Here is an 8,539-nt window from a genome sequence, read left to right on the forward strand (position 1 = left end):
GGTGATCAATGGATCAATAGGTGCCCTGATTGTCACATTGCTGCAGTTGAATAAACTTTGCACCCGCGGGAAGCCAACCAGAACCACAAACCTCAGGGCCCACTCATTCTGACTGGTGACATTGGAGATTTTGGCAAACATTCTATCAGTCAGCTGCCTTATTAATTTGTGGTCCGCCAACTGCGAGACCCTCAAATGTCTCTGCCACAGCCCTGGAATGGTGTTGAGCTAAAACGGTGAGGGTGGTGGTATTAGAGTGAAAGCCATTGATAAAGCTTGGCACCATGTCCAGCTGGCATCGGGTCTTCTTCCAGCATGCTGCAAATGGCTGCCACTACCTTATACAATAGCCTGTGCCTCCTGATAGACTGACATGTTCTGACATATGGTCTGACATGCTGGGAAAGCAGATCCTCAGACCCTGTGTGGGTGATATGGCCAACTCTGAGCTACTTCCTTCTCTGTTGCCCACCTCTCAGCCACTCTCCTCTCTGCCTCTCTCCTCTCTGCCACTCTCCTCTCTGCCACTCTCCTCTCTGCCACTCTCCTCTCTGCCACTCTCCTCTCTGCCACTCTCCTCTCTGCCACTCTCCTCTCTGCCATTCTCCTCTCTGCCACTCTCCTCTCTGCCTCTCTCCTCTCTGCCTCTCTCCTCTCTGCCACTCTCCTCTCTGCCACTCTCCTCTCTGCCGTTCCCCTCTCCGCTACCCCTCTCTCTGCTACTGCCTTTTCTGCTGCTCCACTCTCTCCTGTACAGATGTGACCAGCAGGCTGTTGCTCATGCTGTTGTTGATCACCTTTCTCTTCATCTAAGGTCCAACCTGAACCAGCGGCACCCAAACTGATCTGATAGAGCTGGGGAAGAAACCTCACAAGTACAGAAAGTCAACTCTCAGCAAAAGTACTGTGAACTAAACCCTTTCCCATTGAGAAAGTGGCTGTGAGCACCAAGTATGAAGTCCCATATTTCCCAGAGATTGATTAACCCCCTCAATTGCCACTGTGTTCTCACTTTCCTTTCACTGGTATGTTTCAGAAAGCTGGGGAAACCCATCAGTCACACAGTGAATTCAGAAGTTAGTGTCAATGTTGCTCTAGTTGAGTAATTAAAACATGTTAATTGACTTGAAGGGGTTGCCCACACTGGGCTTAATTGAAAACTGGAAGTGACAGCTTCCCGACACAAGGCTCCTGTGAAGTTCCTTGGCAGGTTTTACCATGTTAAAGGTGCTATATAAATGTAGATTGTTGTTGTTGTGGTCACAGATGGCCAAATAATCAGAGACTACTTGGCTCAATTTAACCTCCACCGTGTCTACTCAGTCATATAAATCAGCTCTCGGAACTTGTCCAAACATTTTTTGTTCTTAGATACCTGTACAAGCTGACGGCTTATTTAGAAATAGCCTCAAATCAAAATGTCTGCCATGAATTGGTAGTAAATCCAGATCTTAGATTTAGCTCAATAGTGTACTGATCCATAGGGAAGAGCTGCTCTGCTTGCACTCAATGGTTTCACAAGCATGTTCTTTATGAACACATTTATAATATTGTTACACATGGTGATCAGAGCAGGTCTCCTCCTCTCCCTTAGTTCCACCCTTCCATTCACATTACAGTTGAAATTTGTGTGAATAACTGAGGTAGTCCAACATCCGTTACTAGGCAATAATTGACCCAGTGCTACAGCTGAAGAATAATGAGTTTAAAAAACAACACTTAATTGATCACAGAAATTATCTTAATCCCATGTACTGAGTTAATGACTGTGCATTTGTGTAAGTATTACACTGTAATGATATTTTTTGTTTTCAAAGCTAGAAAGGAGCATGTTAAGAGAAGTTTATAATGAGAAACAATTTTCTTGATGAGTGTGTTCTGAATGTTTGCCAATGAACATTATGAACACTTCCCTCGAGAATGTTTTTACTCTCCCCTAAGAGTTTCCAAAGCATATACATTTCTCATCACAAGACTGGAAGACCTGGCATCCACTTCAACATCTGTAACTATTTTAGAATCGCATACAAAACAGTCAGACAGGAAATAGTTTTGAAATGATATGGCAGGAGAAGCACATTTTAGCACCAAATTGCATATTTTGCTGAATTACTCCTTGCAGGGGCCTTTCAGTGTGGATGTCCACAGAAAAGAATCTGACGTTGACACTTCGGAGAATAGCCCAGTGAGGGTTTTAACATCACATACCCACCCCCCTCTTGCCCATGCAGTTTCCCGACACCCCCATTGACCCATGTCCAGGTGGGACAATATATTTGCCGTGTTTTGCTACTGGCATGTCAACATTTACATCTGCTTGAGTAATCTACCAGTCCCTTCATACATTCGAACAGACTTCTTAAAACAAGCATCCTGAGGTAAAAACCATCCATTCTCTGACAAATGTCAAGTCCTCCGTTTTCTTTTCATTTCTTTTATTCTGTCATGGGATGTGGTGGTCACTGGCAAGGCCAGTATTTATTGCTTGAGCCACTGCAGTCCATGTGGCGTAGGTACACCCACAGCGCTGTTAGGTAGGGAGTTCCAGTATTTTAACTCAGCGACGGTGAAGGAACGGCAATATAGTTCCAAGTCATGATGGTGTGTGGCTTGGAGGGGAACTTGCTGTGGTGGTGTTCCCATGCATCTGCTGCCCTTGCCCTTCAAATTGGTAAAGGTCACAGGTTTGGAAGGTGGTATCGAAAGAGGCTTGGTGAGTTGCTGCAGTGCATCTTGAAGAATGTACACATTGTTGCCACTGCCTTCCGGTGGTGGAGGGAGTGAATGCTTAAGGTGATGAATGGGATGCCGGTCAAGTGGGCTGCTTGCTCCTGGATAGTTTTGAGCTTCTTGAGTGTTGTTGGATCTGCACTCATCCAGGCAAGTGGAGAGTATTCCATCGCTGGTTTGTGACTTGTAGATGGTGGACAGGCTTTGGGGAGTCAAGGGGGTGAGTTACTCGCCGCAGAATTCCCAGCCCCTGACCTGCTCTTGCAGCCAGAGCATTTATGTGGCTGGTTCAGTTGCATTACTCATGAAACGTGTTTGCCTAATATCAATCCAGCTCCTTGTATTTAATTTACCAAAATGAAAATATCTCACCTTCACAACAGTTATTCATAGTCATGTGCGCCTTTGAACATAAAAATAGTCTCAAGGAGTTTCTCAAATAGTCATGAGGAAAAGGGAAGGCCAAGCAGGAAGAGAGCGATTATGGAGGTTGTAAGCTTGGCCTAGGAAATGGGTTTTGAGCAAGTTTTTAAGGAAGCACACGAAGGCAGAAATGCAAGAAAGTTTACGAAAGGAATTCAAGAGAGTAGGACCCGATCAGCATTACCAATGTTGGGGCAAAGTGAGGGGAAAATGCAAAAGACAAGCATGTGGGAAAATTAGGCCCAGATATTCGCCACGATGGAGAGGTTCTCCGTTATAGCAAAAATCCAGGAAATAGCCAAAAATTCTAAGTGCCCCTGCCTCGAACATGGCATGTTCCATTTTCGTGGGGGTAAGAGTGGAGTCGGTCGGGGCTCATGCATGTGTGGTTCACAGTGCCTCTGCTGAAGTGGGATTTTGGTGGGCTAGGAGTGTGAAACCCAGACAGTGCAGTGTAGAACAGGTGAGAGGAGGCCTGAACTTGGTGGATTCATTTGGATACCAGGCTATCCCTTTGGAGAGGTAAGGTACTCCTCTGGATATGGTCCCGGGACACCTTTGGGATTGTTAACAGTGAACATGGTTATGCACTGTTTTAGGCACCAACTCATTGGAACTGTCAAGCTGTCAAAGAACTGTCAAAGTTGTCAAAAAATGTCAAGGAACTGCAAAAGGATACTAGGTGAGCTGACATGGAGGGGATAAGGGTACAGGGTGGTGGGTGGGGGCATAAGTTGACATGAGTTGTCACTAAGTTGGCATAGGGGCTATAAAGGATCTTGGGGAGGTGGAGGGGCATGGGGGTGTGAGGGTCCATGGGGTAGATGGGCATGTGTTGGCATAGGGGGCACGAGGGGCTATGGGGGTGTGTAGAGGAGAATGGATTGACATAGTGGGTTTGAGGGACCATGGGAGGTGGTTGGGGGGCATAATGTCATAGGTTGGCATGGATGGGACATAGAGAGCGCATGGGGGTGAAGGGGGTAGGGAGTGAGGGCTGGAGGGCTGTTTTGTGTTTTATCCTTTTTTAATTATTTATTTTAAATTTTCCTGGTGCACAGAGGCCTTCCACCCAGCCCACCTCTGCACCCAGCAACCTTTGCACCTGGCAACCTCTGTACCCAGCAACCTCTGCACCCGGCAACCTCTGTACCCAGCAACTTCTGCACCCAGCAACCTCTGCACCCGGCAACCTCTGTACCCAGCAACCTCTGCACCCGGCAACCTCTGTAACCAGCACCTCTGCACCCGGCAACTTCTGCACCCGGCAACCTCTGCACCCGGCAACCTCTGCGCCCGGCAACCTCTGCGCCCGGCAACCTCTGCGCCCGGCAACCTCTGTACCCGGCAACCTCTGCACCCAGCAACCTCTGCACGTGCTCCGGGGGTGGCGGGTCTGAATTCTAATCCAACCCGCCACCCGGATTGGAAGTCTGACCTGCGGGTGGCCGTTTTTAAAGGTCAGGTTTGCGGAGCCAGGAATTCTCCCATCTCTGCCCGCCCGGCCCTGGAGCGAAAATCTGGGCCATCGTGTTTGGGATAGGGGTAATAGAGCTGTGGAGATTGCAGAGAAAAGGTGGGACAAAACCATGGAGTAACTTAAAGTATAGGATGAGGATTTTAAATGGAACGTGTTGATGGGCAAAGGTAGGTCAGGAAGGACTTGGGGCAAAGGCTGAGTGGAATGTGCGGCAGAGTTTAATGGATGGTGGGGGGTCGGAGGCCAGTGCAGAGATTGCTGGGGAAGTCAAGCTTGGAGGTGACAAAAGCAGTTATAAGGATTTCAATGCCAGACAGGTTGAGGTAGGAGTGCTAGTGGGTGCTATTGCAGAGATAGAAGGATGTATATTATGTTGTAGACGATACAGGGTTTTAAGCTCAGTTCAGACCAGAGGGGAGTCCAATTTGTAAATGATCTATTCAGCCTGACTCAGTGGCCCAGAGGGTGGATGGAATCAGTGGCAAGGGAGTAGAATTGTGGCTGGGAGCTAAAGACAGTGGCTTCAGTCTCCCTAACCTTGAGCTGAAGAAAATTGTAAATCAACAAACACTGAATGTCGAGCAAGCAGCCTGGCAGCCAATGAGTTGAGAGAGGTAGTGGAAAGATAGAGTTAAGTCTCATAAGCGAACACGTGAAAGCTGGTCCTGTGCCTATGGATTCTATCACTGAGGTTCTGAATGTAGATAAGGAGGAGGGGACATGATGTGAAATACGCTGCTAAATTTGGATTTCTGTATTGTTTAATTCAACTGCTGAAGCAGGTTGTACATTTAAAGAGGCTCTTACTTTCACACCTCCTTAATGCAATGACACCTACCTGCTTCTAGCAGTCACTCGGCAATCTATAAATAGTTTATCATCCAATATTCACAAAATATGGGTTGCTGACATCTAGTGGCCAAAGAAGATTATTTAATGTTAATAAATCAAAGAGGCAAAAAAGGAAAAAAAGAACAATTGCTATAAATCTGAAATAAAAATAGAAAATGCTGGATGTAAACCAGATTTTGCCGCAGCAGGCCATCTGCTGTTAGTTGGACTTGTCCATGTGTCCTTCAGCTCAATTTAATTTTTGACCACAAGGTGGCAGAAAGTGTGAGCTGATCATATCGCAGTGAGGCAACCAGGGCACCTGAGACCTGAGTGAACAGGGCAACCAATCGCATATCTCCTTAAACAATGAGATTTATGGGTGGGGAAATAAGCAGTGGAGGGACTGAGGAGGAGGGTGAATTTAATGTTAAATCAGGCACAGAGAAAGAAACAAAGAGAGGGAAAGAGAGATCAGGTTACGAGAGAAAAGAAAGAGAAAGGAAGGAAAAGAAAGAAAATAATTAAGCTTTAAATTTGACAATTTTAAAAATCTCCTCAAAATACTTAAATATCTAGAGCAACGAGACTCGTAGCTGTTAGTTTTCAGTTCCAGAGAGGTTGATTGACAGTAATTAACAATTACCACATCATTAAAGGGATACTTACAGTACTATGCATAGGTCCTAGATATCTGCAGTGAGTTTAGTTTGTATCTATTGTGCAAATACAGCAACCTTCATGACATTCAATGCATTTCAAGGGAGAGTTTGGCAAAGAAATGCCTTTTTCACAAAGCTAAGAGCAGGGTGACACAACTCGGCAGCAGCCTTTGGATATTCGCATCTGACCAGGGATCTGCCCATAACCTGAAGTCGCTGTACCACCTACACACAAATAATAAACATTAGGCTCACCATTATTTTGGCAACAAATCTTGGCCCAGTAGGTTAGTCAATACCTCAAAAGGAAAGGTTAATCAAAACTCATCTATTGACTTACTGTTAACAGTCGTAAGTTACAGTTCTACATCACACTTGGAGATGTTTGAGAGCTGTGGGCTAGGTGGTAGACGACAATACACACAGGAAGAGAGGGATTAGGAAGGGGCATGGTTGAAGTGATTTTTTTTGATTGATGAAAGCAAGGAAGAAGGTGACAAAGCAAAAGGTCGGAGAGATTATGGGTCCTGAGGTGACTAAAAAGTCCAAAGCTGGATCTGTACACGCTGCCACAGGTGGGGTAGTGTTTGATGAGGCAGGTGGGTGAGATGCTCGGATTTTGGTCCGCTCCGTCTGCTGTTTGTGCTTGGCCTCTACCTGGGCCTGTCAGAGACGTTGGAAATGGTCGGCTCCTTCGCGAATGCTTCTTCTCCAGTGTGGACGATCTCCCAAGCAAGAGATTCCCACAAATCGGTGGGGGTGTTGTATTTTTTCAGGGAGCCTTTGAGGACGTCCCTGAAACGTTTCCGCTGCCCTCCTGGTAACAGCTTGTCGTGATGAAGCTCGGAGTATAGAGCTTGTTTTGAGAGTCTTGTGTCAAGCATGCAGATGATGTAGCCCACCCAACGTAGCTGATTAACCATAACCAGTACCTCGATACTGGGGATGTTGGCCTGAGAAAGGATACTGATATTAGAGTGCCAATCCTGCCATTGAATTTGCAGAGTTTTTCTGGTGATATTTCTCCAGGGATCTAAGGTGTCTGCTGTACGTTGTCCATCCATGTCTCTGACGCGTACAGGAGGGCAGGTAGCACTGCAGCCCTGTAAGCCACAAGCTCGATGCAGGGTTTGAAGTTTTTGTCATCAAACATTCTTTTGCTCGGACGGCCGCCCAGAGGGTATTGATGGAGCACTGCCAATGAGCCCAGAGAGAATGGGATATGAGCTATAACATTGAGTTGCAGGTGTAGAACATGCACGAAAGGAATGAAAGAGCCAGCACAGGCATGATGGATTGAATGGCCTCCTTTTGTGCTGCAAGATTCTATGATTTTATATAGTTGGAGGAGATTGCAGAAGTAAAGAGCAGTGAGACCATGGAGTGATTTGAAAGTGAGGATGAGGGTCTGGGGCACAGGAGCCAGTGTAACTTGGCAAGGGCGGAGTGATTTAAATATGCGCTACAGCAAATATTATTTCAAGCTGGAACGTCCTCACTATCTAGTCCCTTTAACATCTGTTTCACGATTGGTCTCAGCCCTTAAAACATTACTTCTTTTACCTCTGGAATCTTGATTTGAAACTGTAAACCTTTGGAGTTGAACACATCTAATGTAATGATGTAGAAAAGTAAAGTGACAGGAGCTTGAATTGTTTAGTGTCACATTAGGATACACACACGGAGAGACAGATTTAGAAGAATTAGGGGTTTAGGTTGTAGTGTTTAAGTAAATTTTGCTTAAACATCTGTACTGTGTTATCCTGACAAAAGGGAATGTCTTGAGGAGATGTCTATGAGAAGTTTCAGTTTACTTTCTCGAGCTGCTTTGCATGTCCCACAGCAGCAGGCTCCCCATTCAGACACAACAACTAGTTTAAAGTTAACAAACGCACAGTCAATCAACAGCTTGTAAATGAGAATAACACAAGCACAACTTACCTGCACAGTTGGTCCTGTTGAGCTCAGACCCCTGCAGTATGTCCAGTTTCTTTTGGCACTTCGCAATTTGTCTGTATAGTCCACCAGTGTTTGAGCTCATCTGTGCCATAACTGACTCCAACAGCATCTGGGAAATAAGCAGTGCCATAAAATAGATTTGTTTGGCCTGCTCACTGCTGGGATAGTGGGAAAGGCACGTGATACAGGAAATGATTCAGTGCAATTCTAACCTCAAAGAAATTACTACAGAATCCAACTATTCCTTAGCTGTGATATTACACCAGGCTCACTTTACAAAGCAGAATACTTTACACAGAGCATTCGGGGCCACAGTTCGTTACTATTGCTGTTCCAAAACCTCTTGACCCTGGGCTATGCTATAGCCTAGCACAAACTGGATGGAATAAGATGTACAAATTCCAAAAAATACATAGCAAACCATTGAACTGAACACACAGTTTTCCTTCATTTA

At 45.7% G+C, this 8,539-nt stretch overlaps 1 protein-coding gene across 1 annotated transcript in view; it reads right to left on the bottom strand.

The window, feature by feature from the left end:
* Positions 1–8,218, bottom strand: part of LOC144683570 (tetraspanin-18B-like) — a 136,129-nt gene extending 127,911 nt beyond the window's left edge. The window contains exon 1 of the mRNA XM_078546716.1: positions 8,068–8,218. The gene's annotated coding sequence lies outside the window, so the exon portion shown is untranslated. The remainder of the gene's footprint in view (positions 1–8,067) is intronic.
* Positions 8,219–8,539: the final 321 nt, after the last annotated feature.

Source organism: Cetorhinus maximus, chromosome 8 (assembly GCF_964194155.1).
Source record: "Cetorhinus maximus chromosome 8, sCetMax3.hap1.1, whole genome shotgun sequence".
NCBI classification, from domain to species: domain Eukaryota; kingdom Metazoa; phylum Chordata; class Chondrichthyes; order Lamniformes; family Cetorhinidae; genus Cetorhinus; species Cetorhinus maximus.